General features: G+C 41.8%; 1 long non-coding RNA gene across 1 annotated transcript; it reads left to right on the forward strand.

Moving 5' to 3' along the window:
• Positions 1 to 18,869, forward strand: LOC128928579 (uncharacterized). Its single transcript, XR_008473871.2, has 3 exons — positions 1 to 128; positions 8,328 to 8,429; positions 16,645 to 18,869. It is a non-coding gene; the product is annotated as an uncharacterized LOC128928579 (long non-coding RNA).
• Positions 18,870 to 24,449: the final 5,580 nt, after the last annotated feature.

The following is a 24,449-nucleotide window of genomic DNA, read 5'->3' on the forward strand; positions in this document are numbered from 1 at the left end:
TTTTTTTCCTCTGGCAGCAAGGATGATTGAGAACAGGAACGGCTCAGGATGTTCACAAGCAAGTCATGAATAGCTAGGAATTCCCTTTAAGAGCAAAGGTTTTATCATCAGAGAGACCTACCTGCAGGGTGAGTAACTTCTCTAAGTTTCCATTTCCTTCTCTGAGGACTAAATGAGAAACTGCATGTAAAGTAGTTTGCACAGTCCCTGGTACATGATAAATGAAAAATGGGCATGTATTTTATGAAAAACATTTTGAAAGATACTTTTGATCTGGAATTCTTTTGTTGGTTTTTCAGGATTAGCATATACTGAGGCTGGGAAGTGTTTGTCATATCCTATTTTCTGGATAGCCACTGTGGAGTCCTGCATTGTTGTCATTTTCTAACTGGACTTGTGAAGGGCCCAGAAAACTCTTGACCATTGGGATATTGGGAACCATTGACCGGGAATGTCATGATGCAGATGGAGGCTTCCAATACCAGTGGCCCAGTGCTGTATTCTAAGTAAAATAATTTTTGTGTTTTTTTTTTTTTTTTCTTTGAGATGGAGTTTGGCTCTTGTTGCCCAGGCTGGAGTGCAATGGCATGATCTTGGCTCACCGCAACCCTCGCCTCCTGGGTTCAAGCAATTCTCCTGCCTCAGCCTCCCGAGTAGCTGGGATTCCAGGCATGAACCACCATACCCAGCTAGTTTTGTATTTTTAGTAGAGACAGGGGTTCCCCATGTTGGTCAGGCTCGTCTCGAACTCCCGACCTCAGGTGACCTGCTCACCTTGGCCTCCCAAAGTGCTGGGATTATAGGCATGAGCCACACAGCACCTGGCTACTTTTTGTCTTAACAGTGGCTCTCACTGATTATTATGAGTTACAGATTGTTATGATAACCACTGGGGTGGCATAGTGAATCAGAAGATAACTATCAAGGGTGTCTTAATGTGGAGAGGATCTTGGGTGTCACAGTCTTCTGGGAAGACTACACCTGGGAGATGCTGTTGGGCATTACAAGGTCATCGGAGTTTTCGTAGATCCTTCAAACTTACTAGTGACCCTTGGAAAGTTGAGACTAAGGAGAGTGTTGATCTAGTCCTAGTAACATATTTCTTCAGATTTGATACTAATTTCTCATTTTGTAGATGAGTGAATTCAGGGTGGGTGACATGACAGGAGAGAGGTTGTAATGGTATAAATGCTTTGCTTCCTGTAAGTTGAGTGTCCCTTGCTAAATGGGAGGGGTTAACACTTATAAATTCGTAGATGAGAAATTATTGAGAAATAAAGGAGGTGTGTGTCTGTATGTGTGTGCATGTGTGTGTGTGCATGTATGTGTTTAAAGTTTTTGATACATGTTGGCAGGACTTAGAACCTAGTAAGTGTTCAATTAATATAAGTTCTATTTGTCCAGACATGGTGGCTCATGCCTATAATCCCAGCACTTTGGGAAGCTGAGGTGGATGGACCTCTTGAGGCCAGGAGTTCGAGACCAGCCTGGCCAACATCATGAAACCCCATCTCTACCAAAAATACAAATATCAGCCAGGCATGATGGTGCACACCTGTAGTCCCAGCTACTTGGGAGGCTGAGGCAGGAGAATCTCTTGAACCTGGGAGGAGGGGGTGCAGTGTACCAAAATTGTGCCACTGCACTCCAGCCTGGGCAACGAAGTAAGACTCTGTCTTAGAAAACAAAACAAAAACATATATATGCTATTTTTAACAGCCTTACTGAGGTATAATTTATATGCTGTTATGGATTGAATTGTGTTCCCTCCAAAACATATATGTTGAAGTCCTAAACCCTAGTGTCTCAGAATGTTAAGTGTTTGGAGATAATATCTAAACATCTTTAGCATGCATGTGTATATCTATATGTAATTAAACTGAAATGAGGTCATTAAGTTGGGCTCTAATCCAGTATGACTGGCATCCTTACAAAAAGAAGAAATTTGAGCACAGCCACGTACAGGAGGAATATGATGTGAAGACAAAGGGAGAAGACAGCCATCTATAAGCCAAGGACACAGGCCTGGAACAGATCCTTCTCTCCCAGCCTTCAGACAAAACCAACTCTGCAGACTAACACCTTGACTTTCAGCCTCCAGAACTGCAAGAAAATACATTTCTCCTGTTGAAGCCACCCAGTCTGTGAAACTTTGTTATGGTGGAAACTAACACCTAGCAAACTAACACACATGCCATAAAATTCACCCATGTTAGCATGTAAGTCAGTGATTTTTAGTAAATTTGCAGAGTTCTGCAACCACTACCACAATCTGATTTTAGAGTATTTTCATCACCTCTAAAGAAGCCTTTTTGCCATTTGCAGTCACTCCCTACTCCCACTTTCAGCACCAGGCAACCACTCACCTTCTTTGTGCCTCCATAGATTTGCCTTTTCTGGGCTTTTCATATAAATAATCTCCAATGATTAGGAAATTCTACATGTTGAGAGTCAGCTCATTCTATATCCTTCTCAGCTTCTTATTAAAACTTATAATAATGAGCCCAAATCTACTGCCCTGTAACTTATTCTACACAGTTAACATATTCTTATCATAGTTTATTTGTAGCAGAAGTCAGGCAAAAATTATTATATGTGCCACATAATTGTTGGAGTAAGGATCGAAATATTCAGTCAAAATGACCATTGTCATTATAATTTTAAGAAATAACCATTTATTTTTAGCAATTGATAAGGAAAAAGATTGACAAAAGAAACTATAAGCGAGCATGCTATTTTGAGTTGCCAGAGGATAGAAACAGCCCAAGAAGAATTTCAAGAGAACTGCTAATGAGAAACCTTCCTTCGTGAGACTTGAACTGACAAGCTATTCCCCCGGGCTGCTTGAGCACATCTCATAACTAATTGGGACATTCCATCAAGACCACATGCACAGGGTCACAGTGTAAATGGCAGAGCATCCAAACCGCCAAAGAAAACGTTGAGGCTGCACAAAAAAGGGACTTTGTGCAATGCCCCTTTCATTGAAAAAAATCTATTTAAATGAAATCTATCTAGGACATTATGTCAAAACTGCAACTGGAAAAATCTGCTTTTCTCACGTGGAAGAACTGCCCCTATTAAACCAAAGTAACTACAAACAAAAATTATGTATAGCTATTGGCCAGGCGTGGTGGCTCACGCCTGTAATCCCAGCACTTTGGGAGCCTGAGGCGGGTGGATCACCTGAGGTTGGGAGTTCGAGACCAGCCTGATCAACATAGAGAAGCCCTGTCTCTACTAAAAGTACAAAAAATTAGCCGGGCGTGGTGGTGCGCGCCTGTAATCCCAGCTACTTGAGAGGCTGAGGCAACAGAATATCTTGAACCCGGGAGGCGAAGGTTGCAGTGAGCTGAGCTCATGCCATTGCACTCCAGCCCATGCAACAAGAGTGAGACTCTATCTCAAAAAAAAGAAAGAACTTATGTGTAGCTGTGCATATGCATGTATGTGTATATCTATAAGAAACCATTTAACAATATGTATTAAGCACCTGTGTGTGCCAAGTACTGTTTTTTGTTGTTTGTTTTCGTGACAGAGTCTCACTGTGTCACCCAATCTGAAGTGCAATAGTGCAGTCACATCTCACTGCAGGCTTGATCTCTCTGTCTCAGGTGATCCTCCCACCTCAACCTCCTGAGTAGCTGGGACTGCAGGCCAATGCCACCATGTCTGGCTAATTTTTGTAGTTTTTGTAGAGGTGGGGTTTCACCGTGTTGCCCAGGCTAGTCTCGAACTCATGGGCTCAAGCAATCCTCCCACCTCAACCTCCCTAAGTGCTGGGATTACAGGCGTGAGCCACCATGCCAGTCCCAGGTACTGTTATAAGTGCTGTGAATAAGCAAATGTCCCTACATTGTAGTGCTAACATTTTAGAAGGGAAAGTCAAAAAATAAGCAAAAGTATAATAACAAGTTAGTTAATTACAGTGTTAAGTTAGAAGGTGTTACAGGATATGGGAAAAAGAAAATTTGAACAGGGGAAGAGAGTGAGAAGTGCTGAAGGGGAGTGTGGACAGGGCTGCAACTTTAAATGGAGTGCCCTATGCAGGCCTTATTGAGAAGGTGGCATCCGAACAAGACATGAAGGAGGTAAAGGAGGGCTTAGGCAATTTTCTCTGGAAATAATGATCCAGGCAGAAGGAACTTCCAGGGCAAAGTCTCTGAAGCAAAAGCATTCCTGGTGTGTTTGGGGAGCACCGCAGAGGCCAATGTGGCCAAAGCCGAGTGAGCAAAGGGAAGGTAGCAGATGAGGTAATGGTGGATACTGGGGAACCAAGCCATGGAGGGGTTCGGGATTCATTGCAAGGACTTTGGTTTTTATTCCAAGTGAGACAAGAAAGTCAAAGAGCAACATGATCTGACTTCAGTTAGGAAAAGATCCCTCTGGCTGGTTCAGAAAGGAGCAAGGGTAGAATCAGGGCTGAGGGACAGGAGCCCATTTCGGAGTCCAGACACGAGGTGATGAGGGTTGGGAGCAGTACACTTAATATGTTTGTGCAACTAGATTCATTTATCTAGCAAATACGCATAGCCACTATGCCATGTGCTGTGGTGCTGTGGCCATCAACCTGGTCACAGTCTCTCACAACGGAGGAGTTGACATGGATGGAAGGTTCCCTGCAGGTCAGGCTGGCTCTAAGCACTTGAAAAGTATTCTCTCAGTGAACCTGAACTCTATCTCAAGGGCTCAGGTGCCACTATTGTCCTCATTTAATGGTGGGGAAAGTCAAACACTGAGAGAGTTGGCAGCCCAAAGTCATGCAATCGGGCACGTCAAGATTCAAGTGCACAGGCTTGGGCTACAGAGTGCCCTCCCTGAAGATGGCGGGTGTGATGAGGGTTATAACAGGATGATGGGAGGGAGAGCAGGAGGGCCACCTGGAGGAGGTGATGTTGAAGCTGAGGCTTTATAGGAGTTAGCCAGAAGAAGAGTGGATATAGGGAGGAGAGAGTGCAGCGGTGGAAGGGGGAAGGAACAGCATGTGCAAAGAAAGACCTAGAAGTAAGAAAGCAGGACATCAGAAAGACAGAGAAAAAGAAACAGATGTTGTTGGATCCTAAGTGTGCTAGGGGTGGTGACACAGAATGAACCAGAAACACTGGCAAAGAGTAGAAGTTTGGGTTAATTAAATCTATTGACCAAAAATCTACTGAGCTAATGCATACAAATTGCATATTGGATACTTTTTATTCATTTGCAGAACTCAAGTATCCAAACAATGATTGCTTGTTCTGAAAGAGAGAACATTTTAATTTTAAACTTTTTTTAAAGAGATAGGGTCACCCAGGCTATAGTGCAGTGGCATGATCACAGTTCATTGTAGCCTCAAGTTCCTGGGCTCAAGTGATCCTACTTCCTCAGCCTCCCCAGTAGCTGGGACTATAGGAACATGCTACTGTGACTGGCTAATGTTAAAATGTTTTTGTAGATATGGGGTCTCACTTTGTTGCCCAGGCTAGTCTGAAACTCCTGGCCTCAAGTGAATCTCCCATCTTAGCCTCCCAAAGCCCTGGAATAGCAGGTATGAGTCACCATACCCAAAGAGTACATTTCTTTCTTTTTCTTTTTTTTAAACCATCTCACTCTGTCGCCAGGCTGGAGTGCAGTGATGCAATCTTGGCTCACTGCAAACTCCACCTCCCAGTTCAAGCAATTCCCCTGCCTCAGCCTCCCAAACAGCTGGGACTACAGGGGTGCCCTACCATGCCCAGCTAATTTTTGTATTTTTTGTAGTGACAGGGTTTCACCATGTTGACCAAGGATGGTCTCAATCTCTTGACCCTGTGATCCACCCTCCTGGGATTACAGACGTGAGCCACCATGCCGGGACCCAAGAGTACATTTCTTATTGCCCCCAAAATTGGAAAAATTATTTAGTCTTAAGTGATACAGGAATAGGAAAAAATTCAGATTCCACAAACTCTATCCACTTCTGTCCAGAACATTTTGTTGACTTTGCTTCAGAATAAGATGGGACTTCCTGGGCATATAATGAATGCCTGAAGGTAGGACAATGCACTGACTTCTTAAGCACAGAATCCCCTGACTTCCAAAGTGAGACCTGGCTTGGCCCACTGAGATATGCCCAGACTTTGAAGCCAGATGGATTTGAGATTAACTGGGGTGATGTAGTTGATTGCTCATCAGTGGCACTGGGAATGAATTCGCCCTGCCTTGTACTTATGTGGCTTTCTTTCTCAGAGGAAATGTTGCCGTCAGTTCTTTTGGGGATATCAACAACTTGGCAAGAAAGAAGGTTTCCATCAATGTATTATAGTGATTGAGGGGCAAAAAATCTGAGAAATGCCACCTAAATTCCTGCAGGATGCTTGCAGGTGTTCGCAAAGAACATAAACTGAGCAATTCAAAAAGCCACAGAATCATGCATGCTGAGTGTGGCACACTCAGCTACATAAGGAGCAGCACTTTGACCTAGAAGCCAGGGACCGGGAAGGCAGTAAGATAGAAAGAAACAGGGGATGTTGATTCCCCTGTTGCCCTTTCCACCTATCTACTCAGTAACTCTAACTTACGTTGTTCAGTGGGCAAAAGTCCAGTGTACTCAGTAGCTTCAAATCAACATTTAGTGTCAAAAAGGTGTTTGAAGCCAGGTGCGGTGGCTCAAGCATGTAATCCCAGTACTTTAGGAGGCTGAGGTGGGCGGATCACCTGAGGTCAGGAGTTCAAGACCAGCCTGGGCAACATGGTAAAACCCCATCTCTACTAAAAATACAAAAATTTGCTGGGTGTGGTGGCACATGCCTGTAGTCCCAGCTACTTGGGAGGCTAAGGTGAGAGAATCTCTTGAACCTGGGAGGTAGAGGCTGCAGTGAGCTGAGATCGTTCCCCTGCACTGCAGCCTGGGCAACAGAGCAAGATCCTGTCTCAAAAACAAACAAACAAACAAAAAGGTATTTGGAGCAAGCAGTGGACCCAGTGACAGTAACAATTTCAAAGCAAGTAGAGATCCAAAGGCAAAGATGGGAGAGGAACAGCCTCAATGCATAGGAAAACATGGCTGTAACTACGAAAGCCAAGACTGTGTGTAGGGACAGGTGAGGGAAAGGGATCCCTGCCTGTCAGGGATCCATCCATTTCACACATGGATGCTGAGAGAAAGATGTCTGAGAGGGCGGTGGGTGAGAACAGTTGTGGCCAACTGGCCAGGGAATCACAGGCAGAAACATCAACCTTTTAAGATGCCATGAGCATTGCTGCCTGAAGGTGGCATCTCTCACTCTGAAGAATTCCTGTGAAAATTAAGAAGCCTTGCAATACATTTTTGGAAGGTCAGTTCACATCTGTTTTCTATTTGTCATGTTCTGTCAGCACTTCTGTGAGAACTGAGCCATTACACCAGCCTTGGAAACCAGAGGCAGCTGGAGCTTTCAGGCCTGGCATCTCCCAGGCCCGTGGTCCCACCTCAGTGGGGGATGAGTGGGAAACGCTGTGCGTCCCAGCTTCAGTTCTCTGTATGTGCCACTGCCACCATCGCTCACCTGCAGAGTGCTTCAAAGAGCAAACAGGCTCTAAGAATTCAGCCTGGTGAATCCATTGTTCTCCTCCCCATAAAACAACAAACAACTTAGAGCCTTTCCAGTCCTCTGATGTGTTTAGTTTGTTATCTAGCAAGCAAGAAAAAGAAAAAGATATTAAAAATAAAAAAATAAAAAATATATATAAAAAAATAATAATAAAAAAATTAAAAAAAATTAAAAAAAAAAAAGAAAAAGATATTCTCCCAAATTCTATGCAATTTACAGTCCTCCAGCTATGGAACTGGGATTTGCCCAATAGGCAAAGCAACTGATCCCAGGGAAAAATCCAGAACTCAACAACTCAGCACTCAGAGTGGCCTGGTGATGGTTATCAGAATGGTGTTTCCAAATGGTGCTTATCAGTGTGCAGAGGCATTTATCACCAGTAGGAACAGCGTTCCCTGGATGCGGTTCAAAGGGCAGTCCAAGAAGCATGTGGGTCACATTCCTGCCCATCTCCCTGCAGCCCTCCCACGCCAGTAGGTAACCTGGACTTGCTTCACCAGGGTTGGGGTTCGCGATGACAAGCCATGTATGACAGGCTACTTCCCTCAGATCAGTGTGTAACAATTGATGCCCAGTGCTTAATTTTAGCCATAAGAATGTTTATGATGAGAGATGGAAGGTCAATACCTAAGCTGGTCGGCCAGGCGTGGTGGCTCATGCTTGTAATCTCAGCACTCCCAGAGGTGAAACTCCATCTCAAATAAAAAAATAAGATAAAATACTTAAGTTGGTCATGGCTTAAAATTTTTTTTAACTTTTTTTTTTTTTTTTTTGAGACAGGATCTCATTCTGTTGCCCAGACTGGAGTACAGTGGTGTGATCACAGTTCACTGCAGCCTCAACTTCCTCCCACCTCAGCCTCCCAAGTTGCTTGGACTACAGGTACATACGCCGTCACACCTGGCTAATTTTTTGATGTTTTGTTGAGACAGGGTCGCACTATGTGGCCCAGGCTGGTTTTGAACTCCTTAGCTCAAGTAATCCTCTCACCTCAGCCTCCCGAAGTGCTGGGATTATAGATGTGAGCCACCATGCCTGACTAGTCAGCCCTTAACTTATCAAGATCCTGGGTGATTACTCTGAGGCTTCTGAGCAGATGGGAAAGTATGACCAATGCCTAAACATAAGGCTGCCTTGGTAGGAGCCTAAATCCTGTGACTCTACAGAAATCAGTTGCTTATCAAGCCTAATTATTTGTGTTCTCCACTAGTAATTCTGTGTTGTTTTAGAACTAGCTTTAAAATGAAGAAATACTTAATTTTATTGATCACTACCCATGTGCTGTGTTTCTGTGACTATTTATTGCTGTTTCTGTAAAAACAACAGCAGCCACTTGTTACTGCAGAAATGGTCCCTCTGGAAATCAGCAGCACTTAATTTAATGCTGGCATTTTTGTTGCATGTCTCCCCAAAGATGCTTGACTTAATATTCTTACAATAGAAAAAAAAAAAAGCAATAAAAGCTTTTGAAGCCAGATGTCCCTTAAAAAAAACTGCTGATGGGGAAATCTTTTCTCACATAGAGATTTTAGTTAAGATGATCAAATGAAATAAGCTATATTTAAAGTTTCTGGCTCTTTCACTTACCTTAGTCAAATAAAGCTTGTGTATTTTAGAGATGATATCAAAGGTTGTTCTTCTGACAGAGAGATTCTGGGGATTGTCTTACATTAGGGAACCCTTTTAGCAGTGACTTCAGCTTTGGCAGGTGATAATGCTGTTCAAGTCATGTTCAGTAAATGGAAGAGTTCCAAAATCTGTCGTTTCTGGGCTGAAGATTCTATGCTTGCAATATTTATAAGACACTACTTACTAGCCAGCCTGGCCAGTAAAGTAACATGGTGAAACCCCATCTGTACTAAAAATATGAAAATTAGCCAGATGTGGTAGCGCATGCCTGTAATCCCAGCTACCAGGGAGCCTGAGGCAGGAGAATTGCCTGAACCCAGCAGGCAGAGGTTGCAGTGAGCCAAGATCATGCCACTGCACTCCAGCCTGGGTGACAGAGTGAGACTCTGTCTCAAAAAAAGAAGACATCGTTGACTGGTTTTCTGATCTGCACCAAATCTTGACTGTCAATTTCTTCTTTTTTAAATGTCTGTGGTAAACACATGTTTATCTCAAACATTCCTTTATCAACAAAGGAATGTATGTGTTGGAGGGAGTCAGCAACCAAGAATTGGAGTAATTTGTTTTTTTCTCCTACATATTTCCGTTGGTAGAATCTATCCTTGTGTGATAGCATTAACTCTCATCTGTTTCATAGCAATCTAAAACCTACATAATCTAAATGTATTTGAGCTAATCCTTCAACTTTGCCACCATCATCATAATTGCCAATAAGTTGTAAATGTAGCTGGCTTGAGCCAGGCGCAATGGTGCATGTCTGTAGTCCTTGCTTCTTGAGGGGCTGAGGCAGGAGGATCACTTGAGCTCACTCAAGAGTTCCAGTCCAGCCTGGGCAAGATAGTGAGACCCCATCTCCTGAAATGTAAATATTATATATATAGTATTAAGAAACTATATATATGTAACTTAAGCCATATATATATATATACACAAACTAAATACATGATATATATAGTATTAAGAAAGTATATATATGTAACTTAAGCCATATATATATATACACACACTAAATATATTATATATATAGTATTAAGAAACTATATATATGTAACTTAAGCCATATATATATATACACACACACACTAAATATATTATATATATAGTATTAAGAAACTATATATATGTAACTTAAGCCATATATATATATACACACACACACTAAATATATTATATATATAGTATTAAGAAACTATATATATGTAACTTAAGCCATATATATATACACACACTAAATATATTATATATATAGTATTAAGAAACTATATGTATGTAACTTAAGCCATATATATATATACACACACACACTAAATATATTATATATATAGTATTAAGAAACTATATATATGTAACTTAAGCCATATATATACACACACTAAATATATTATATATATATTATTAAGGAACTATATATGTAACTTAAGCCATATATAGATATACACACATTAAATATATTATATATATAGTATTAAGAAACTATATATATGTAACTTAAGCCATATATATATATACACACACACTAAATATATTATATATATAGTATTAAGAAACTATATATATGTAACTTAAGCCATATATATATACACACACACACTAAATATATTATATATATAGTATTAAGAAACTATATATATGTAACTTAAGCCATATATATATACACACACTAAATATATTATATATATAGTATTAAGAAACTATATATATGTAACTTAAGCCATATATATATATACACACACACACTAAATATATTATATATATAGTATTAAGAAACTATATATATGTAACTTAAGCCATATATATACACACACTAAATATATTATATATATATTATTAAGGAACTATATATGTAACTTAAGCCATATATAGATATACACACATTAAATATATTATATATATAGTATTAAGAAACTATATATATGTAACTTAAGCCATATATATATATACACACACACTAAATATATTATATATATAGTATTAAGAAACTATATATATGTAACTTAAGCCATATATATATATATACACACACACTAAATATATATATAGTATTAAGAAACTATATATATGTAACTTAAGCCATATATATATATACACACACACACATTAAATATATTATATATATAGTATTAAGAAACTATATATATGTAACTTAAGCCATATATATATATACACACACACACTAAATATATATATAGTATTAAGAAACTATATATATGTAACTTAAGCCATATATATATATATATACACACACACACTAAATATATATATAGTATTAAGAAACTATATATATGTAACTTATGCCATATATATATATATATATATATATATGAGGCTTAAATTTTACTTTGGTCATTTCCCTTGCTTACTTCTGCTCATTCTTCCTTTAGTTCCCAGTTCAAACATCACCCTCTCTGAGGCCTCACTTTCCTGTTCTCAGTCATCCTCCATGAGTAAACCTTCCCTATGCTTTGTGTGTACATCTATTGTGCTCATCCTACATTACTTTTTTTTCTTTAGAGACAGGGTCTCACTCTGCTGCCCAGGCTGGAGTATGGTGGTGGGATCATGACCCACTGCAGCCTTGACCTCTTGGGCTTAAGACATCCTCTTGCCTCAGCCTCCTGAGTAGCTGGGACTACAGTTGTGCCCCAACACGACTGGCTAATATTTTAAATTTTTTTATAGAGATGGGGTCTTGCTGTGTTGCCCAGGCTGGTCTTGAACTCCTTCCTGGTCTCAAGTGATCTTCCTGCCTGTGCCTCCCAAAGTAATGAGATTACAGGAGTAAGCCACAGCTCTTGGCCTCATCCAACTTTGTAGTCATGTCTTCATGTGTCATTCTCATTAAGTTGAATGAAGACAGGGACTATGCCTCATTCATCTGTGCCTGCCAGGCCCTGGCTCCATGCCTGACATTATAGAAGGTTTATGTAAATAGTTGTGAAGGAAAGAATGTCATGTGTCGAGCACTCCAATGGGACAAAGGATAGAGAAGGAGTCAGTCCCTACTCTCAAAGAGCATACAATACAGTGAGCCAGAAAAGACCTGGCCATAAATACAATGCAAGAATGCATGTGACAGGTGGCATTGCCAGTAAGACATTTGAGAAGGGCATCAGTGAATGCTGGGAGAACCTTCCAAACAATAGACCTGCATCAGCAAAGGAAGAAAGCATGAGGTTTTTTTAAGTTGCCCAGGTGATGTTAGATAGGTGTCAAAAAGCAGTAGGAGATAAGGTTGGAAATCTGGCTGGGCCTGGGTGGTTGAAGGTTAGAACTTTTGAAAATTCTTCTTCAAGTGATAGAGATCCACTAACAGTCTCTTAAGCACAAAGAGTGATGTGGGAACGGTGGATTGTCATTGCTTTGAGGGTAAAATGCAACCAGATTGTTGAGAAGAAAGTGGACAAGAATCCTGACTAATCATCATGTCCCATTCTCTCAGCTACTGAATAGAGAGCAGGAGAAAGAGCATGATCTCAGCTCACGGCAACCTCTGCCTCCCGGGTTCAAGCGATTCTCCTGCCTCAGCCTCCTGAGTAGCTGGGATTACAGGCGCGCACCACCATGCCAGGCTAATTCTTTTGTATTTTTAGTAGAAACAGGGTTTTACCATGTTGGTCAGGCTGGTCTCAAACCCCTGACCTAGTGATCTGCCCCACCTTGGCCTCCCAAAGTCCTGGGATTATGGGCATGAGCCACCACACATGGCCCACAGCAATCTTTTAAAAAGATACTTTTTCCAGGATGCAAGGAAGGACATTAGGATGAGAGGCAGGAGGCAAGGAGAGCAGTTGGGAGGCCGGGTGTTATAAAGGTCTGAAGAAATGCTGCGGAGGTCCAAGGAAAGGGATGTGCAGAGGAAAGGGTCACTGTGAGAACTCCATCAACAGTTCATTAACTGAAAGGAGCCTGGTTTGGTTACGGGGAAGAGACAGAGGCAAGATGACAAGTTGTGTTTCAGATAATATATATAAGGTGCTAGAAACACATCCAGGAGGATATTTCCAGCAGATCATTGAAATTGTGTGAAAAGAATATGAGGGAGAGACAGGGACAGAGGGAAGTTTGTTAGCTCTTCACAAAAAGGGATGGATGGCAAAAGCCACATGACTTCACTCATCCCATGAAGATAGGTGGGATCCTTGCTGCACAACTGCAGGACCAAACCTTAGGAAAAGGCTTCACTTAGGAGGTAGTAGGAACACAGCCAGCAAAATGGTCAAAGGTGATAAATATCACGTTATGTGAACTTTAACACAATAAAAAACACTGGGGGAAAAAAGAGACCCATTAGCTACCACTCCCTTCCCCTCCATCCCCTGCCTCCTGGCCCTCAGTGCCCACCAGTCTACTTTCTGTCTCCATGAGTTTGCCTGTTCCGGATGCTTTGCATAGATGGAATCATGGTTGCCTTTGAGGTCTTTTGTGTCTTTCACTTGGCATAGTGTTTTTAAGGTTTGCCCATGTTGTGGCTGCCATCACTACTTAATTTCATTGACAAATAGTATTCCATTCTATGGATATGCCACATTTTGGTTTTCATTTTTGGAGGGATGGGGTCTTGCTATGTTACCCAGGTTGGTCTCAAACTCCTGGCTTTAAGTAATCCTCCCACCTCAGCCTCTCAAGTAGCAGAGATTACATTTGTGAGCCACAGCACACAGCTCTGATATGCCACATTTTGTTTATGTACCTGTCAGTTGATGGACATTTGGTTTGCTTCCACCTTTTGGTATTATAAATAATGCTGCAACCAACGTTCCTGTACAAAAAAAATATATACTAAGAATCGTCATATGAAAAGGTTATCAATGAACATGAAGCCAAAAGTTGTAGGGAAAAAAAATTATAAAGGTGTATCAGACAATTACTTAGTAAAAACATTATTTTGTTAAATTTTATAATGTTTTTATATTTGTCAGCTATTAAAATGATATATTATATCATGCTTTCTTTTCTATTGCAAATTCGGGTTCACCATTGGACCTTAAAAAAAATGGCATTAGGAATATAAGAGAACCAGAAACATAAGGTGTAAGGAAGCCAAGCTGGGTGTAGTTTCTAGAGAGGTGGTGAGGCGGTACAGAGAGTTCAGGGCAGTGGAGATGGAGCAAACACCTGTGCATCTCATGACTAAGAAATAAATCACCAATGACTTTCAAGAGGGCACTTCCAGGTGAAAGATAAGGACAAAACCACAACTCTAGGAGAATGCAAATTCGAATGCTTACAGGAAGGATACTCTGACAACCTGGTGACCACATGCCCCACCCAAAGGTAGTGCCAGCAGCTGTGCCCATATCATTGTTGCCATGTAGAAAAAGGTGGCCCAGACCAGTCAGCTGTGTGATCGTTATGGAAAAGACAGGAATTCTCAGTTTTAAGTGAAATTTTTCACTTTTAAAAACACTGTGAAGGTCAAGTAAAACGCCCCAATAGGCTCTATCTGGTATTGGAGCTGCCAGTTCTGCAATCCCTGCTCTAAGGGCTTGGCTTGAGGCATTGACAACAGGACAGGAATCTTTTGAAATGTAAGACAGCGCAAGGGTATCCAGTCTGATGGCTGTGTTAGGGTTGGGAGGAGACCAGAGTGCTAATGGGTGTCAAAAGGAAGATAGAAAATTCTGGAGAGAGAGGTCCAAGGAGGTGGCGGAGGACGTGAGATCCTTAGCGAGAAGAGAGACCTTTTCCTTTGAGATAAGTGGGATGAAGAGAGTGAGCAATAGACATGTTAAGTGTTGAGAATGAGGGTCAAAGTGAATGAAGGAACATCGAAGACCCTGAAATTAGTATCTCAATGAACTCTAAGTAGAAGTTACGCTCTCAGGTCCTCACTTCCAAGATGACAAAGAAAAGAAGAAACAGAAAGGTATGGTGGCTCATGCCTGTAATCCCAGCACTTTGGGAGGCTGAGGTGGGCAGATCACAAGTCCAGGAGTTTGATACCAGCCTTGTCTGTACAAAACCTTGTCTGTACAAAAAATACAAAAATAGCCAGGCATGGTGGTGCATGCCTACAGTCCCAGCTATGTGGGAGGCTGAGGCGGAAGGATCACTTGAGCCCAGGATATCAAGGCTGCAGTGAGCCAAGATCGTGCCACTGTACTCCAGCCAGGGTGACAAAGCATGACCCTGTCTCAAAAAAAAAAAAAAAGAAAAGAAAAGAAGAAATAATGGTTGTGCCAAAATGGACCAAGACCACACACAGCCTATTCTCTATACAGCCACACCCAATGTGTACCCAAGGACAAGGCCATTAAGCTCGTCATTAAAAACAAAGTACAGTCCATAGCCATCAGGGCTATTTCTGAAGTGAGTGTCTTCCACATCTGTGCTTCCCAGCTGTATGGGAAACTGCATTGTGATATGAGCTGTGCCATTTGTGGCAAAGTAGTCAGAAGTCATTCTTGTGAAGCCCAGCAGGATCCAATACCTCTCCCAATTTAGACCCACAGGTGCTGCTCCTTGACCTCCAAGAAAGCCTGTAAGGTGTTTTCAGTCTTAAAAATGGAAAACTATCCTCTGGAAAAAAAATAAAATAGCAATCATACTTCTTTAAAAAGTGGACATTAAGATCATCTGCTGAGGATGAGAGAGACAAAGGCTGGACTTTGGGCTGAGGGAGGACGAGGAGTGTCTGAAACAGTCCCCAGAGTCAGGATCTAACCAGCAGCAAATCAAACCAATACAGACCTGGCTGAGGTTGAAAGCACACAACTATAGGGATTTTTCACTTCATTATCACTTCTTGAGTGGCTGCTTTATTCTGGGTACCGGGCCAAACTCTAGAGATTTCCAGTCCAGTGAAGGAGAAAGATGAAGAAACAGGGATGTATATGTCATAGAAGGGGTAGAAACAGGACACTTGAGAAAACAGAGGAGGAACATCTTGGGAGGCTTTCTGAGGAGGAGACATTTAAGTTTTTATTTGAAAGATAAGTTGTAGTTGCTATGAAAACAATGCGGAAAGCCAGAAGAGACAATCTATGCAAAGCACTAGACGAAGCAACGAGCACGGGGCATTCAGAGAATCTCGGCTAATTCCACAAATCTGAAACAGAGTGCGTTGGTAGATTGGGCGGGAGTAAAATTGAAGAGCTGACACAAAGAAGCATAAATAGTTAATGGAACTTTGATTTGCCCTGTAGACAAGACAGAGCCATAGAAGAATTTCAGGCCTAAGAGTGACATCATCAGTTTGTTAAAGAACACACTCGCTTGACAAATAAGGAGGCCAATTTTGATGTGCAGTTATGAACCGAGTCACAGCAGATATATCTTGATGGATCTAACTAAATCATGGCACTCTTAATCTCTTTATCCACTAATTAACATAGGGTTGGGACGTGCAATCCAGTTCTGGTCAAACGGGTATAAATGGATGTCTAAGGGAGCCTCTGGGAAAGAGTTCTTTCGTAAGAAAGAAATGCTTGAGAAGAAAGCATTTATTGTCCCTTCCTTCTCTTTCTAGATATTACTATATGAAGATGTAACGTTTGGAGCTGCAGGAATCATTTTGGGATCATGAGGCAATCAACCTGAGAATGAAAGCCAATAAGTTGAAGATAGCAGAACAGAAGAAAGAACCTGGATTCTTGGTGACACTTTTGGTCTCCAAAACTACTCTGAGATGGCCAGCTTTGAACTCACCAAGTCAATAATGAAAGCTTGTATGGTTTAAATCATGATTAGTTGGCTTTTTTGTTAATTGCCACAATGTCTTACCTGTGGTCATCACAGTAGAAAAGTGAGGGAGCAAAAATCCTAACCTGCTACAAAGGTCACTCAGAGATAGCCTCTTTTCCATACCCAGACAGGATGCATATCCTTGGTTAATCTTCTATGAGTCTCAGCAGTCTTTATCCTTCCCTTCCACATGTCTCAGCTCCATCAGATGAAGCTTTTTTATTCATCTACATTCTCTTCTTCATTGCTTTCCTTTTCCAATTCTCTCCCAGGCAGAATTCATTTTTCTCATTTGAAGTCTGACATGGTTTGGCTTTGCGTCCTCATCCAAATTTCATCTTGAATTGTAATCCCTGGGAGTTGAGGGAGAGACCTGGTGGGAGGTGACTGGATCATGGGGACAGATTTCCCCCATGCTGTTCTCATGATAGCAAGTGAGTTCTCATGAGATCTGATGGTTTTATAAGGGACTGTTTCCCCTTCACTCTCCCTCCCTTCCCTCCTGCTACCTTGTGAAGAAGTGCCTGCTGCCCCTTCGCCTTCTGCCATGATTGTAAGTTTCCTGAGGCCTCCCAAAGCCATGCAGAACTCCAAGTTAATTAAGCCCAGTCTCAGGTATTTCTTCATAGTAGTAATGAACTTCATAGCAGTAACAGACTAATACAAAGTCTCAGGGTCTTAGTATTTATTATAATAAATTATAGTTCATTCTGAGGCCAGGGGCTCTGTTTTCTTTATCTTAGTGCTTATGGCAGAAAGACTGGCAAATATGAATAATAGGTGCTCAGAAAGTGCGTTTTAAATGGAATTTTGAGAAAGTGTCCCAAATAACATTAAGGAGAATCCTGGGCTTTTTCATGAGCTTCCCCAGATTTGCCTGACTGGCCTCCGAGCTGCTTGCAGAAGGTACAGCTCTGGTGGTGCGCACCTTCTCCTATGGGATAACTGCCTCAGGCATGGCCTCCATTCTGCCCACAAAGTGAGAGCTGTAGCAGAACTGGTTCTCAAGTCAGTCCAACCAGACTGTGGAGTCTTTAGCACCTCCTCCGACTTTCAGATGCAGAGATAGCACTGTGCCTCAGGATGTGGCTTCCCCAGTGGCTGCCTGGAGGGGTCTTTGGTTACACAGCCTGGGCGTGCTGGAGAATTATCACTCTGTAAGGTCTACTTGGACTAAGGAGAGATAGGAGGTGCAAAGGAGCCGTATGTTAAGTCATCTCCCTCACTCCTGGTGGACCACTCTGTGCACCATAATTCCATACAACCCGGTCAAGCAACCCACTGTGTGATCTCATGAAGCTGTAGCCCGCTTCCTGATGCCCCACTTTGCACTTGCTTTCTCTCCATCCCTGATTAACTTCCTTTTTACTCACTCTTGCCGCTCTGGAATTGTACTTCCTTCCTTCTAATACAGTATTAGGCCAGGTGTGGTGGTTCACACCAGCATTTTGGGAGGCCAAGACAGGAGGATCGCTTGAGGCCAGGAGTTCAAATCCAGTCTGATCAACATAGCGAGACCCTGTCTCTACAGAAGAAGAACAAACAACAAATGAAAAAGTAGTCGGGCATAGTGGTGTGTGCCTGGAGACCCAGACACCTGGGAAGCTAAGGTGGGAGGATCACTCGAACCCAGGAGTTGGCTACAGTAAGCCATGAACAAACATTCTGTTTGTTTAAGGAAACTATTATCCATGGGGGCATTTCTTAAAAATTCAATCGGTTCATTTAAAAAATAATCTTAGAGGAGGTGAAGTGAGGTCTCAAGGGCAGCAAATTAACTCCTAGGATAAGCAAACATTTAATTGTCCTTGATTTTTAAAAATTATCAGTTTAAGCTTGATAATGATTCCTTTAAAGTGACATTATTTCCCAACACATCAAGCCTGTGCTGACAAGTTTCTTGAAAGAGAGTTGGAAGAATAATTGGAAGATGCATAATTATTCTTTGCTTGATGTTTGGCTATCTTAATGTGATCTGATGTCAATAAAACTTACAGCTAATGATACACATATCTGAGTTATTTTCCTTTGACAGATGTGAAACACTATGTTACTTTTAAGCATTAGTCTATCACAGATATCTTTTTGATGCAGTTAAATTTGTTTTATATTAAATACATGTAGGAGTTAAATGTAATTAATAGAAATATTCTCAGGGGAAAAAATGAGGTTTGAATGTCAGTGGCAGCTTAATCAGCATGGATTTGTAGATGCCTCTGACTATAGGGGTCTGAAATCATTAACCCAAATAAATAAAAAGGATAATTTACAGTAGAGATATTAACCTACTTAATCTTATCTGACATAAGAAGCAACGTTTAAAAATGTTAGTGTATTGCTGAACCACCCAGAACAGAAACACATATGCAAATTGAAGAAGAAAAAAGAGTAACTGTTGGGTCTGGAAAGGACCCACAGGGGAACTGCACAAGTTGAGAACCTACCACGGTAAAAACGGAGTACCACAAACCTAACAAAGATGGCAATCTTGATAATTTAAATTACAAATGATTTGATCATACTCTCTTGAGAACTCCCCCATATGAGATTGCCAAATAATAGCATTCATACTGAAATATGTACATCTTAAATGCAGCCAGCTCTCAATCATCCCACAAATTGATGAGAGTACAGTGGAGCCAGGCAAGGCGGCTCATACCTGTAATCCCAGCACTTTTGGAGGCCGAAGCAGGAAGATCACTTGAAGCCAAGAGTTTGAGGCCAGCCTGGGCAGCGTAGCGAAACCCTGTCTCTACACAAAAACTAAAAAATTAGCTGGGTCTCATGGCACTACGAACCTGTAGTCCTAGCTACTTGGGAGGCTGAGGAGGGAGGATCACTTAAGCCCAGGAGTTTGAGGCTGCAGTGAGCTGTTACCAAGCCACTGCATTCTGGCCTGGGTAACAGAGTGAGACCTTATCTCTAAAAAAAGTTACTAAATAAATATGAAAGAAATGAGTGTATAGTGGACCCAAAATCAATCAGCAAATTTGTTAAATGCTAATTATGAGGATTAAAAAGGAAACTTTTGCCAAAAAACCACTGCCTGGGTTCCTCCAGCTGTGGTCCCTGATCAACCTGGAAATTGCTAACACCACTTACAACCTGCTTTATGATTGAGCTTGCCCACTCACCAGCCCCTCTGGAAAAGGAAAGATAATATGAACTAGGGAGGGAGTGGTAAGGGGGTAGGATGGTTCCAGGAGCAGAATTTTTAGAAGGCAATGGCCACTGGGTGCAGTGGCTCACGCCTGTAATCCCAGCACTTTGGGAGACTGAGGCGGGTGGATCACGAGCTCAAGAGATTGAGATCGTCCTGGCCAACATAGTGAAACCCTGTCTCTACTAAAAATACAAAAATTAGCCAGGTGTGGTGGCTCATGCCTGTAGTCCCAGCTACTCAAGAGGCTGAGGCAGGAGAATCGCTTGAACCTGGGAGGCGGAGGTTGCAGTGAGCCGAGATCACACCATTGCACTCCAGCCTGGCAACAGAGCAAGTCTCCGTCTCAAAAAAAAGAAGGCAATGGCCAGTGACCCAACTGTTGTTCTAAAACAAGAGCAATGAATGAAGAAAAGTCTTTAGTTACTTAGAAACAGTCACGGTGTTCTTCAAAAGAGTAGTTTCAGACATTCCAACTTCTGGCCATGAAGTAGCTGGAGTAGTTATTTACCTTGAATAACTTGAAAAACAGACAAAATATATGAAACAGCTGTTTCCAGACTTTGGACAATAGGTAATATGGGACTGTGATCCCTGAGAGAAGGTGGCCTTGAAATCCCTGGGCTTTCTGCCTGAAGACGCATGTCTGGCAATGGAGAAGGGAAGGGGACCCATGTAAGACAACAATGGTCTTATTGAGTTGAGGAGCCCAAGATCAGAATTCAGGAGGGTCGAAGTAGCTGGAAATTGTAGGGCAGAGTTACAGAGTTTCTCTCTCAGAAAGAGAGTTCGGAAATCTGCGTGGTGTCGTTTTGAGCCTTTGCTGAATATGGTGAAACTCCACTGAAGTAAGAGAGATTGAGAACTGAACAGCAGTTCCTGAGCTTACAAAGGGCTGGAAATTGCTCAAGGGCTGACCAGCCAGAGGCGAGTGTCCTCACTGATCGCTAGGAACATTCAGTGGAAGCACTAGCAGCGTCATGCCTTAGAAATGTCATTCCTGGGATAAAAGCTACTTTAGATCTGCCCTAACAAAGCTTAAAAACAAACCGCAAAAGGGCCAAACTAAACCAAGTACCTTTCTGCCTGCCACTACAAAACTCAACAGTCTTTGAAGGAAGATAGTAAGATCTAGGTACTCGATAATGCAAAACTTACAACGTTCAGCATCCAATTAAAAAATGCCTAAACATGGCAAGAAGCAGAAATATGTGACCCATAATCAGAAAACTAATCACTCAGAGGAAACAGACCCAGAAATGACAGAGAGAATTAGCAGAGAATGTTAAAACACCTATTATAACTCTTTTTGACTACTTAAATGAAAACATGACAAAGTGAGGAAAGAAATTGAAGACATTAAAAAGAGAGAGAGAGAACTTTCAGGAGAATGCCACCATACTGAAAAAAGAAAGGAGGGAAGCCAATAAAATGAAGTTAGAGGACAAAGACCATTTATTCAAGAAGTACGGCTGGAAAGACAGACGGGTGGCAAGGCAAAGGCTAGGCTATTGTTTGGTTTTCCTAGAAAAAAAAAGAGAGAGGCTATAAAAGAAAGCAAAAGAAGAAGCAGTTGAGAAAGAATACTTTATGAGAGGTTAATGGTTCTAGGAAGCTTAAGAAAGAAAACTTATCTCTAAAGAGAAGAGGAATGATTTTATCCTGAGATAATGGAAAGAGGTAAACATAAAATGGAGACAGAAAGTTCAAGGGAATTAAACAAGGCCAGGGTAACTAAGGGAGTCTCAGTAAACAGGAAGCAAAATCCTTCACTAAAAGGTGGTAGTTTTGGGGAGAGCAATGTGTGGAAAAAAAAAAAAAAAAGGGAGAAGAGGGAGCTTGAACTAGAGACTGTGGGAAACAAGCCTCAGAGAAAATCTAAGAGATAAATGATGAAATCCCAGCACTTTGGGAGGCCAAGGTGGGCCGATCGCTTGAGCCCAGGAATTCGAGACCAGCCTGAGTAACATAGTGAGGCCCTCATCTCTACTAAAAATAAAAAAATAAAAATTAGCCGGGCATGGTGGCGCATCCCTGTCACCCCAGCTACTTGAGAGGCTAAGGTGAGAGGATCATATGAGCCTGGGAGTTGGAGGCTGTGGTGAGCTGTGATTGTGCCACTGCTCTCTAGGCTGGGGGCAGAATGAGACCCTGTCTCAAAAATGAAAATGAAAATTTAAAAAGAGATGAATAAAAGGATTGCAAAGGTATAGCTCAAAATAACCCCACTTCCCCAATTGGAAACCAGAATTAACAGAAGGAAATAAGTAAATGGAAAGGAAAAGTGAATTGAGTTAAAATGTTAAAAAGAAAATCATTGTCCTTTTTATTTTAGTGTACTAAATCCTAGTGAACTTTCTGGAAGAATAAAGATACCGAAGGAGGAGCACTGTGAAGAAACAGTAAACTGGGAAAGCAGGAAAATAAGTGGGAAAAACTTTGGACCCACCAGACAAGAATAGAATGGTTGTAATCTTCCGTCTACCAAAATTTTATTTTTATAAAATTACATTTGTGAACTTGGATAATAAAGCTGTGTATAACTGACAATTGGTTGTAATAAAAATGACAAAGTCAGTTACATTTCTGTGTTGTGTAGTAAGGTAAATCGGGTCAGGACCCAGAAGACCTAATGTTGTGTGTGACCTCTGACTTGGCCATCTTTGAGGGCTAATCATTCTGTCTCTCTGCGTTTGTTTCTACATGCATAAAATGGGCAAAATGCTAGTTATGCCTCCTCCATATGAATTTGCACAAATCAAATGAGAGTATAAATGAAAACACTTTGCATGCTGCTAAATGTTATGAAAGAAGATATGTCTATACCTTTTTTGGGCTATCTATCCAGTTTACAGTGACTCTTCTTTCTCTGGCTGTTGGCTTTCCAGCCACTGGGATGCCTCTACCTCCCCATAGGATTGACTCTATCACTCCACCCACCTACCCGCAATTAACTAGACCAGGATTAAACATCTGATCCTAGAGGAGTCCATCAGATTCTCCCTCCTGAGAATTTAGAAATGCGGCCAAGACTATTCAATTTGGACTGATAGCTTGAACAGAAATGTAAACTTTGGAGCAATGGGTTGGTCATCTGCTGCTGGCCAAGGGCATGGAGACACAGAGAAGGCCAGCTGCAGAAAGAACGAAGCCAACAAGCCCGGGGAGGCTCCCAGAAGAGGAAGAGAGGGAACAGAGACGTCTGACAGCCGTGCACCACCCAGTCTTCCTCCTGAGGCCTGATGGCTTTACTGACCTGAGAGTCTGTAAACCACTCCTGTGTCCTATGAATAGAATCTGTTTTATTGTCATAATCTGGCTCACATGTTTTTCTGTAATTTTCAATGGAAGATTTGAACTAAGGCAGTGTAATGGGTTGAAGAGTGTCTCTCCAGATTCATGTCTCCCAGAACCTCAGAGTGTGACTTTATTTGGAAATACAGTCTTTGCAGATATAATTAGTTACGTTAAAATGAGGTAAGACTGGATTAGAGTGGGCTTGAATCCAACAACTGGTATCCTTATAAGAATAAAAGAAGACACAGAAATACACACTGAGAAGAAGCCCATATGAAGACACAGGATGCAGAAACTGGCGTTCCGCCGTTTCTGGGGCCACCAGAGGTTTGAAGAAGCAAAGAAGGATTCTCCCCTACCGACTTCTGAGGGAGCACAGCCTGCTGATAACTTGAGTGTAGACCTCCAGCTCCAGAACTGTGAGAGGATGCATTTCTGTTATTTTAAGCCACCCAGTTTGTGGTGCTTAGTCACAGCAGCCCTAGGGAAGTCACAGAAGCACTAGAACAGGAGGGTTTACCTCAGAATTGCTCTTTTCAAACTAGACTCTACAGTGAGGAGAATGCTTTGTTGTCCGTAAGTGCCTGCTAGGCCCACCTCTGAGAAACAGGCCGCTAGTGGCTTATTCTCTGTTGCCATATTTCTTGCCGTATAAAATCAACCCTACTGTTCTAGGCACATTTGTTGGGAGCCAAAATTCCCCTGGGACTGAGCTAGTCAGAAGGAGACCAAAAAGGACTTCGGGTGTCCAACTGCCTAATAGGGACACTCAGCCAGGAATAGAAATACTAGATAAACAAAATGTAGGTATCCCAGTCCACGCTAAGCCTTTATTCCATTTCTCCTTGAGCCTGTAGACATCGCTGCGAAGCTCTGAGACCGAGAACAGCTGCCCAGCTAAGGAAGCAAAGACATCCCACGCTGCCCCTTGAATCCTGGCAATAAACACCCATTATTGGGATGATCTGGGTATGCTCCCTGTTTCAACCCGCCTTAGTCAACGCTGGCTACCACAGCAAAATACCATAGACCAGGTGGCTTAAACAACAGAAACATCTGACATTTCTGGAGGCTGGGAAGTCCAAGATTAGGTGCCAGTCAATTCCTGTTGAGCAGTCCCTTCCCAGCTTGAG

This window comes from Callithrix jacchus, chromosome 9 (genome assembly GCF_049354715.1).
Source record: "Callithrix jacchus isolate 240 chromosome 9, calJac240_pri, whole genome shotgun sequence".
Classification (NCBI taxonomy): domain Eukaryota; kingdom Metazoa; phylum Chordata; class Mammalia; order Primates; family Cebidae; genus Callithrix; species Callithrix jacchus.